Below are 10,455 nucleotides of genomic sequence, written 5' to 3'. Positions count from 1 at the left end.
ATCCCCCCTCCTTCATCTCCTGATGTCGTCACTGCCCCTGTGTTTGTGCATAACTGCAGAGAGACGCCTTGCCCTTGCCGGACTACGAAAAAGACTGCAGCCGTCAGGCCAGCTTTCTCAAACACCTTTTCCCGTCTACCAAGCCGTTGATGATGATCTGCAAAATGCCTGGTACTTCTGTAGACCCGAGTGAATGAACTGTTGTGCCGTGATCATTTTTGCATACCCTTCATGTACGACTTATTCGGTGTTGCTCTGCCATCTTTTTTTTTTTGTTCTTGGCTAGACAGCCACTGTGTGAGAGCTTACTTTTAGTGCTGAAGTTGCATGTTCTGTACTTTGCTGAAGCATTAAGTTGCGCATTTGCTCATACCACGTTAAGGTTACAAAATACAGGGGAAAAAAAAAAGAAATACCCACTTGACTCGAAAAGTCTCCAGCCGGGTTGCCTCATCTTAGGTTTATTTTATTGTTATTCACTAATGTGTTCTGTTTGGACTGTGAATCTATAAATGGCATTTCAACTTTTTGTTGTTGTTTTTTTCTCTCGCTCTGCATATCATGCGTGTTAGTCTTTAGTGAGTCCTTTGGCAACTATGGACAGAAATGTTTGTGTTGTATTCTTCATTGTCTACCGCAGGCACGCGTGGAGCCTCGCACGTTTTTTATGCCGACATAATCGGCGCAGCTCGCTGCAGGTTGTGGTCGAGATGGTAGTCACATTTGCCAAGGCCGTGCTTAACTTTATTGCATGGTATGGGCGAATGGCACGGTTACCCTTTTGACAGCGCGACGTGCGTTGTGGACCCTTTTGTGTTGCAGCCAAAGCGGAGGTGTTGAGTGAAGACAGTGCCAAATACTGACAATGGTCTCCCTGCTTTGGGTGCGACGCGAGAGAGCCCCTACGCATAGTGTGTGGCAAGTGCTTTGCCTTGTGATGGCCTGTATGTTGCTTAAAAACAAGCGCTTTCCATATGACAATTTCTTTCTTTCATCCGGTGTAGACATGTAGACAAGTGAAATGCAGTGACCAGTTGTGCAGTCATTACGTTTGTAACATATTTGGCATACCAACGATTGTTTATGTTGATACGAGGAGTGTATGTGGTATTGTATTACAGTGTGAAAACGGTTGGAGGATGAGAGGCGTAAGAGAATGGTGCCTATGCAACGGTAGCTTTGAAGCGACTCTTTCAGGGTTCTTGGAGATGTGCTACGGACATTTGTGTATGGGACACTCTGTTCTGTATGTGCGTGTGTGGAAGCTGGTGACTGGAGAGTTCCCCACCTGCCTCTACACCCTTCAAGGAGTGCGTAGGAGAGGCGACACACCACGAACTTGCCGCAAAGTTATTGTAGTCGAGAGCACCGCACGCGTCACGATCAAAGCGCCCGGTGTGCTAACAAATGGTGCCGTATCTGAACCCAGTTTCAGGGCTCCTCGTGCAGCGCGAAATATGCCCCGGGCCACAACCTGGAAACGTGAAGCCGTGCCCACAATAAACACACGAATGCCACGCCGTCTCATACAACTGCTCTGTCTCTCTTCATGCATTACGGTCGAGCCGTATCGTAACAAATGCAGATTTAGTAAATACAGTGCATTGCATACAAAAAGCTTGTCTGATCCCTACTCATTTCTTTAGGGTCGCTACTCATGGGACAAAACCAAATGTTGAGAAGTTGTGCCAGAGTTGTCATTCTTGTAGTGAACTTGCAGAAAACCTTTTCCGAGTTCTTTGAATTCCTCTGTCTGGGACTCTTTTTCTGGTTGATGGACTGCAAGATCTTTCAAAGCATTGGAATCGCATAAAATTCTTGGCAAACTGTCCTGCTGCCATTTTGAAATTTGGTCTGTGACTTGAGGAAGGCCCAGCCCCTCATCATAACTGCTTTTTATTATTTTTTGTCTTTGACAGTGTCTGTTGAGAATTTTATAGTAAGCTCCAATTGCTTCTCTAAGATTATTAAGATTATTTTTTTGCTAGTTTGTTTTTGTTTCTTTTTTATTGTTGGATGTTTTAGTGAAGAAACTTGTGGATATTTTTCTTTTTTGCGCATCACCATTCTTTTTGTGTGTGGGATTTTTATGACAATTCTCCTTTTTCCTTCACATATTGTGGTCCATATTTGACGCGATGCAGTGTGCCTGAGTAGGGGATGAACGACTTAGCACTCTTGCAATGACAAACTTAAAGACATGTTTGAGCTCAGTGAGTGCACATGTTACTGGAGCACACTACTCATATTGTGTGAATGTCATGCGATGGTCACGGTGCTTGGCTGCTTACCTGGACGAGCCACAGCGGTCGCGTTCTCATGCAGGCCAATTGCTGAGTACCAAGTTTAACACCAGGTGGTCTTAAATTATACACAGCCCTCCACTATGGGGTCTCTTATAACCCAAGGTACAGAGGGGTCCACTGTTAAAGGGAACACCTGCGTGAGCAGCATGTTTAGATTTCGCTATTTTACGGAATCATAGCGGCTTAGGTATGCATAAGACTACTGGTGGGTCAAAGTTCCGACTCCGCTTGGCACGTAGTGTGTATTAGCGCAGTACATAAAAGAAAGGGACACGACACAGACGTAAAGATAGGTAGGCACTAAACTTTCAACTGTTTATTTCAAAACAGTTGAAAGCTTAGTGCCTACCTATCTCTACATCTGTGTCGTGTGTCTTTCTTTTATGTACTGCGCTGATACACGCTACGTTCATGGATGACCAACTCACCGGATCAGCAACCCTTCTGATCCTCTTGGCAGACTATTGACTTGCATGAAGAATGTTTTAATCCACTTGCTCTTGGAGGGCAAGGAATATTGATGGTGTGCATTCATTCGAGTGTTCCCTTTAACAGTGGACCATACTGTACCTTGAAGCAAAGATACTCCGGGTAAATGAGCATCAATTATGACTTCACTTATTGTTTCTAAAGCAGCATGAAATACAGTAGAACTTAGTTTGCAAGTTTCTGAGGGAGAAAAAAATTGCTGCAGGCTTAGTCTGGCTAAGCATGGTTATGCTAGTGAGAATTTTCAAACAAAATTTCAGACGTGCTCGCGTGCTTCTCTGCGGGCGGATGCCCACACTCTTTGCATTTTCATCTTGAATGCTGGGGTAGGGCTTGCTTAGAGCTGAGCTGAAGGATGCAGTGGCTTTAGGCTCGTGTGAAACTGCAATGCCACAACTAAATTAGCGTGGCTTGTCACAGGGTTCTTCACTTCAAGGCCACGCAGAGATACTCTGTGAAACTTCCTTGGCTAGGGCCAGTGAAGCTTTTTATTTAAAACGCAGTTTGAAAAGTGCAATGTGAATCTACTAAAACATTGTGCAATTTCACTTGATAACTTCACTGGGAAACTGTGCAAAATGGGAAAGAATGAAGTACACTGGTAAACAAAACTCAACTTTGAAAAATATTGATGCATTATTTCTAAATGCAGATTACAAATGCACATCGAAAGAACTTGTGGATTATTGAATAGGTGATTGAAGTTCAAAATTTGGTTCATATGTAAAAGTTCCCAAGTTAATGCATTTTAGTGCAGAAAAATGTTGCATGATTGATAGTGAGAACTTAAAAAATAAGTGCTACTACTGTAGCGAAAAAGTAAACACAAGGTTGTAACAAGTAAACATAAAAATAGAAGCAGTTAACATGCTCACCAAACCAGGGCAGCAGAACCATTAATTTTGCAGTATCTACCTCGACTCGAAACAGAAAGAATAGGAAGGATGGTTATGTACAAATGAGAACTATTAAGTACGTACGGTAAGTGTGGTTACAATATTTGCACAAACATTGATACAATGGTAGCACAACATACTGTAAAAACGGAGATCTAAGGCATAAGAAATAGTGTGTAAAACGAAGTAGACAAATATAAGGCATAATAAATTTTGTATAAGATAAAGTCTGCACTTGTGTGGCATAAGAAATACTGTACAAGACAAAGTACGAAAAAACATAAATGATGTAGATTTTCAATCACGTGTGCCAGTGAAATCATGTTGGTTGAAAACAAATTCTCGTTCAGTCATCTTCCGAAATACTCTTTAGTGATAAACTTTAGTGATAATTTGCGTGAATCGCACTAGACACGCTGGCATCCATTAGTGGTAAATAAGGGCTGGCACCACTTTTTCTCTGGGATAAATAATCGGGAGTTATTCACAGCATGGTCGTAGAGCTCGGCCCCTGCCGTGCCATTGTTAGAGCGGCTGAAGAGGGTTGGCAACAACAGCACTGTTTCTTTCTTTTTTCAGTGGATGGTCACCTGGTTACAGAGCATCAGTACTGTGTTGTCGTTCAGCAGCATAGAAACTATGCCTTTGCCGTTACCAAACAAAATTGTTTGTTAGATCAAAACGGATACTATATTCCCCCTTTTCCTTTCGTTCCTTTTTTTTATTGTAGGCAGAGAGCGTCCATTCGCAACGCCTTCATTCCTCTCCTCATAAGTATCTGTGTTAGGGTCAGAAGCCACATTGATAACGTGAACAGGCTTTCGAATATTCACAGTGGCATCTGTCGCAATCTCATAAGTTTCAAATAACCGAAAGAATGGCATTATTCTAAAGAAAATATGTGGTTCAATCTCCATGGCAGGGTACAACAATAGGTACGCATGTGCTCCCACCAAGTCCCATTGTACTATGCGTCTACACCAACATTTGACGACACCTCGGAGCAGAACAATGCGCTCTATACACTTCTTGCATTGTGCAAGGATTATTTTGTTCTTGCTGAACCACAAGCAATTAATTTTTTTTTACGTATAAATTGTAAAACCTGAAACAAATTTATAAAAAGGAGTACTGGCCACGTGTGGTTGACATGCTTTCGTTTCCCTAAAGTTTAATGACTCGTAGAACACAAAAAATTGAACAGAGTCAATAGGCCAAGTCAGGATTATCTTGGTGTGACCTTTGGCGTACGGAGTGCCAATGAGCAAGAACAGAATATTCTACTTTTTATTCCTGAAACGGGAAGTGTACTCGGTAAAGCACACTGGGCCTTAATGGGTCAAGTGTCTGAGGAGTCGTGGCAATGACTGTGCTGGAACAAAAGAGTTTCTAGATACGTGTGCTGTGTTTGCCGAAGGCCATAGGTGTGATGCTACAGCCCTGCACACTGTTATATAGGGATGGAAGCACGGTCAGACTGGCCACATAATAGCAATGAATTCGTACTCGGCTGCATAAGCATTCTTACTGAATGACTGGAAATTCTTGAGTGGACTTTATTTTAGGTGTACATGCTCGTGAAGGGATGCCTTTTTGCAGCAACAACTCCTGAAACAGCAGTGAAGTTATTTAAAATAGTTGTCTCGGTCACTGTTTCCTCTCCACAAGTACTTTTGGAAGGGGCTATAAGCGATTCATTTAGCATTACTACAATTATTCGGTGTATAGGCAAATGGACTGTAAACATCTCAACCAAATTTATAGCGCTCATATTGTTGCCTGTTTTTCCCTTCTGTGCTGTTTCTTCTTTCTTTCATGCTCTAACTGAGCTGGGCAATATGTCAAATTTTATAATTAGGGGGGGGGGGGGGGGTTGTATGCGGAGTTTAAAGCTGACTTGAATCATTTCAACTGTGACCTACGAAGAACTGTGTAAACGAGTCAAACTTGGGTAACATTATTGCAAGGTTGGTACGGCAACAAGATTAATTTCATAATATGTTGATTCACATGTTTTATAGCAATTTGTCTATATTAAATTGTGATTAATATTTGTTTTTTTATTAAAAAATACATGTTTGTAATAATCAAATCGATAAATCTTATAAATCTATAATCTAATAAATAGCATCAAACGCATGGTACGATTCATCAAACATGTCGGTGCTTTCAGCAAAGTGATCATTTGCAACAGTAGATGGCAGAATGAGCTTGAATGAAGACACTTTTATTATGCGCGATGTTCAATTAATCCTAACTTTGGTGCATGCTCCTTTTCCTTACCACTTGTTGACAAAACTAGCAAAAACAAGGTGTTTACAAAAATTTGCACCGAGTGCCTCAAAAGGCTAAACCTCCTCTTTTCAAACAGGGCAGCAATCTGCCAAGGACGCTGAGCAGAGAGAGCTGCCACTCGCTGATTGTTGGCAGGAATGTGACAGGATCTTTAGATCACTTTGCTGCTTTCTACTGTTAGATTGCATATTCATGCAGCTAACAAAAGCGGACTGTAGTTAAAAAATCTGCACTTTAAATTTTGACAATTGCATTTTCAAAAGAAGTCAACTGCTGTTTGTTCATACATGCCAATAGTAATGTTTGCCATCAGAGGACATCAAGTGGGAACGGGAAAGACAAGCATTGCACTCCTGATATTTGTGCTTGTGCTAGGCTGTTTATTCTTTACATAATATAATTTAGGGAAGTACTTGTTTCAAAGTGTTTTCCACACTCTGAAAGCTGGTGACGGTCCCTCTTAATTCTTTGTATTTAGTGCAAATGATCAAGTATCTGACAGCTTCAAGTAAGTTCTTGAAGGGGTTCTGCATCCATAGGTCGGAAAAAAAATGTGAAGCTCACTCATACTCACTCATGTAATAGATTTTGCGCTTAGGCCTAATTTGGACTCTGACGAGCTGATACTTTCCTCAACTGGACTCAAGCGAATTCAATCTCACTAGTGTAGTACTCGTCCCAGACTCGCTCAGACTCATGATTTCATCCGAATATGAGTAAGCCGGCTGATGAATGAGTTTGCTGACCTGTCCCTGCAACACTTTTCGAACATGTGAGAGAATGCTGCCGACCAATAGCAGAGGTTCCTGTGGACATGCGAGCCAAATATCGTGCCACTGCAAGCGACAAGAAGTTCACAAGTAAGTTTCATCAAAAACAGGAAGAAATCACTCGGTCTTCTCTCAGCAAATGTCTTGACAGACTAGCCCGACTTTATCGTTCGCCTGGAGGATTTTTTGTCGAAAAGCAGAACCCTTGTGCACAAAATGTTTCAGGAAAAATTTGAGGTAGAACAGAGCACACACTTACAGATTTTTTTCAAAATGTTCCTAAAAGGTTTTGTGCACAACGGTTTTCCTTTCAGAGTGCATCAACCAGCCTAAGCAGCCACCCTGCACAGTTATTGCGTGCTATAATTGCATGCTAAAGCATTATAGAATTGCACCAGTCTGCTTGGTGATCATACTGAAAGTGATCCAACGCGATCAAAAGAGAGAGAAAAAAAAGCAGATGCTCAAAAGCATAATGCTCTTGGTCGTATCTTTATGCCCCTTTGCTATCGCCTTGCATAGCTTTCAGCTCCTTTTCTTGGAAGAAATGAGGGCGAAATCACTTAAAGCACGCAACAGATCTCTGTAACTCTTCTTGCAATTGATGGATCTGAAACACTCTTACAGCAATCAATTTATGAAGCAATAAACTTCAATAGTGAGGCCATTTGATGATTACTCATAAAAGTGTTGTAAGGCCTCTTTCAGTCACATTCTGATGAAATAGCAGAGGCTCTTTAAATCACATTCAAAGTTGTGACTAGGAGAGCGCCAGTATTTTGCAGTTTTGCTAGATTGGTATTGCTAATAAAGTTTCTATTATGAAGCTTTACTGCAGGACAGATTTAATGAGCTCTAAAACATTGAGGCATCCTAGGTGCAAGGGATAAACTATTATGGCACTGTTCGGGTACGCTTGTGCGCAATAAGCAGCATTTGTCCTACCGCAAAGGATGGGCCCAAAAGCGGGTGGGTTCAAAGGGAATTCAATATAAATATTAGTGCAATTAAAAGTAAAAATTCAGCCCGAAATTCTAGTAAAAGTGTACATGTTTTTAACATGTTTTTAGTGAGGCTTTTAAAGATATAGGGAATAGAATCTTGCCCGTGACTATTTTTCTTTGTTCAGCTTTGTTCATGCTGAAGAGTCGAAATAGGGCGTCAAATATTCCCATGCTGTGTAATCTTTATCGTCTTCAGGTTCTCAGTTATTTCATTGCTCTACAAAAGCAATTTCAATTAATAGCTAGTAGTCATTTTACACAAAAAAGTTATAAGAACAGTCATTCTTGTGTCTGATGTTTGGGTGACTAGCTGCTGACACTAGTTCAGCAGGAGCTTCTCTTGTGGAAGTTTGCAGTGCTTACCGTATCATAAAATGCTGCCTTGCTGCACCCACAAACAAATAGCAGATACCACATTTTAACAATGTGCATGAAAACAGCCAGTATCGGCGAGCATAGGTATGAAGCAGACATTGCGAATGTGCACTGTCAGTTTCGCACCCATAGGGTATTGTTACTACCCTTCGCTTACCACAAAAAAGGCAATGAGCTGCTTTCAGGAATACGCACAAGCCAGAGGTTCTTATTTAGCATGCTTGTTTCACATGTACTTTTTGGAGAAACACTCTGACAAGCCCTTCATGGAGAACTCTTGCCGTAATGCCTGCACAAAAGGTTGGGCAGGTGGGCGAGTGGTCTACTGACAGTTTTGCTTGAATTGTGTTGGAGTTGAACTGAAGCTGACTTCCTTCATCAATTCTGCACAGGGACGCTGCAAACTGCAGCATGGAGGTTGCAATTTGGGTATGAATGAGTCACTGTGATGAGCACTTGGTCAATCTATAGTGATCTAGACCATTTATATTGTTGTGGTAAAGATCATAAACTATCAATAGACACGTGAAAGCACAAAATGGCTGTATACACACGAACAGTTGAGATATTTTCACTGTGAGGAAACTTTATTTCCAGCTCCTCCTTGAGTCGTTCCATGATTTAGAATGAAAGTGTGAATGGTGGACATGACATGCAATACTACAATGAAATTAGCCCGACAACAAGTTTTACTAATGACATGTAATGTAACTTGCTGCACACTGGTTCGAATCTGTTGTCATTGTTGGTGTTCCCTTCTGTTACAAGGTGTTTTGTGCCAACAGGTGCATTACGGAGGACTTGAAACCCTCCAGTTTACTTCATGGATGACACTTGGGTTGGGGTAACTGTGGCCAACAGATTCTGCTATGCTTGGTCTACTTGCAGCAAGCGACATTTTGCTATCACTCAGTAATATCCCAATCAGTTGTATCAATCAGCTCTTGAGCTGAAAGTTGCGAGTCCAACTCCTGGCAGCCATTTCTCAATGAAGGTGTAACACCTATGAACCAAGCACTGTTTGCACGCTAGAGGAATTGAGATTTCTAGAATTAAAACAGAACCCGGCACTAAAATATCTCAAAACTCTTGTGTTTCTTTCAGACATAAAATAAATAACTCAATAAATTCTCTTAATGATGCATTTTCTCATAGACACCAGATATTTACTAAAACCTGAAGAAAACTTAGAAAGTGTATTGGCACCACGCCAGTGAATAAATCAGTGGGATATTATTCGAACATTTCTCAACTTCGAAGGTTATTTTTTGAAATAAGGTTAGTCAATTACTCTTAAATATGTTTCAAATATTGGACTAAAAGCACAGTCCAACTCAGATGTATCGAATCAGAGAGTATAGCAAAAATCACAAAAAAAGTTCAATATATAGATAATTCGATATATAAAATTACAGAAAATATTTCAGGAGGGTTTTACAACTGTTTGATACAAGCGTTCAATACATGCGGGTTGGACTGTATAAGGCAGACTAGATAAGTCGTAGAACGACTCAGTGGCGACGCTTTACGAGAGCTAACTGACCAATTTTTTCAAAACTAACACGCCAAGGATGACAAGGCGCCTTTGACAAAGACGGGTCCACCTGTCAAAACGTCAGCTAGCCTGTCTGAGGCACTTCTCTCTGTTCAGGCAATATGTAAGTCACGCACTACTTCCAGCTGTTGGTTCCCACCTGTAATAAAAAAATCAAAAGGAATTTATTAAATGCATAGTTACTAAGCTCTTGCATGTCTGGATGGTAGTTAAGATTATCATATTTAAAAAATGTGAGGACCAGCATACTCATTGTGAAAAAAAACAATAGTCCACAGCATTCAATAGAGTTGGCAGTTTTATTATAGACAGTGAAATTTACCTGCCTGTAATCATAAAAGATAAGGTATGGTTGCAAACACATTGATCAGCTTTTGAGAGGCATATGTAGCAAGGGGACGCTATATTTTTACACATTGCAGCATTTCCTGAAGGCCAAGAAAGTGAAACGTAGTGAAAATTAACTAGGTTCATTGAGTGTTCCTCAGCGTTCTACAACTTTTAAGTATGAATTATAGCATAAAATTAAATATTGATAATCATGAATAAAAGGTAATTATATTTAAATGAATAATCACGCTTCAGAAGAACAGTTCAACTTGAAACAACTACCAAGAACTTCATGCAGCAATGGAGTTTGGTTCACACATGGCACACCTGGCTATAACTATCATAATTCTTGCATGAAACTTCACTGAACTTCAAGTAATGTTATATGCGTACCACACCAGAACTCTAGGTATTAAGAACCTCCCTTGTTCTTAA

The sequence above is a fragment of the Rhipicephalus microplus genome, chromosome 8 (genome assembly GCF_043290135.1).
Source record: "Rhipicephalus microplus isolate Deutch F79 chromosome 8, USDA_Rmic, whole genome shotgun sequence".
Lineage (NCBI taxonomy): Eukaryota > Metazoa > Arthropoda > Arachnida > Ixodida > Ixodidae > Rhipicephalus > Rhipicephalus microplus.
Note: the sequence above shows the minus strand (reverse complement) of the source record.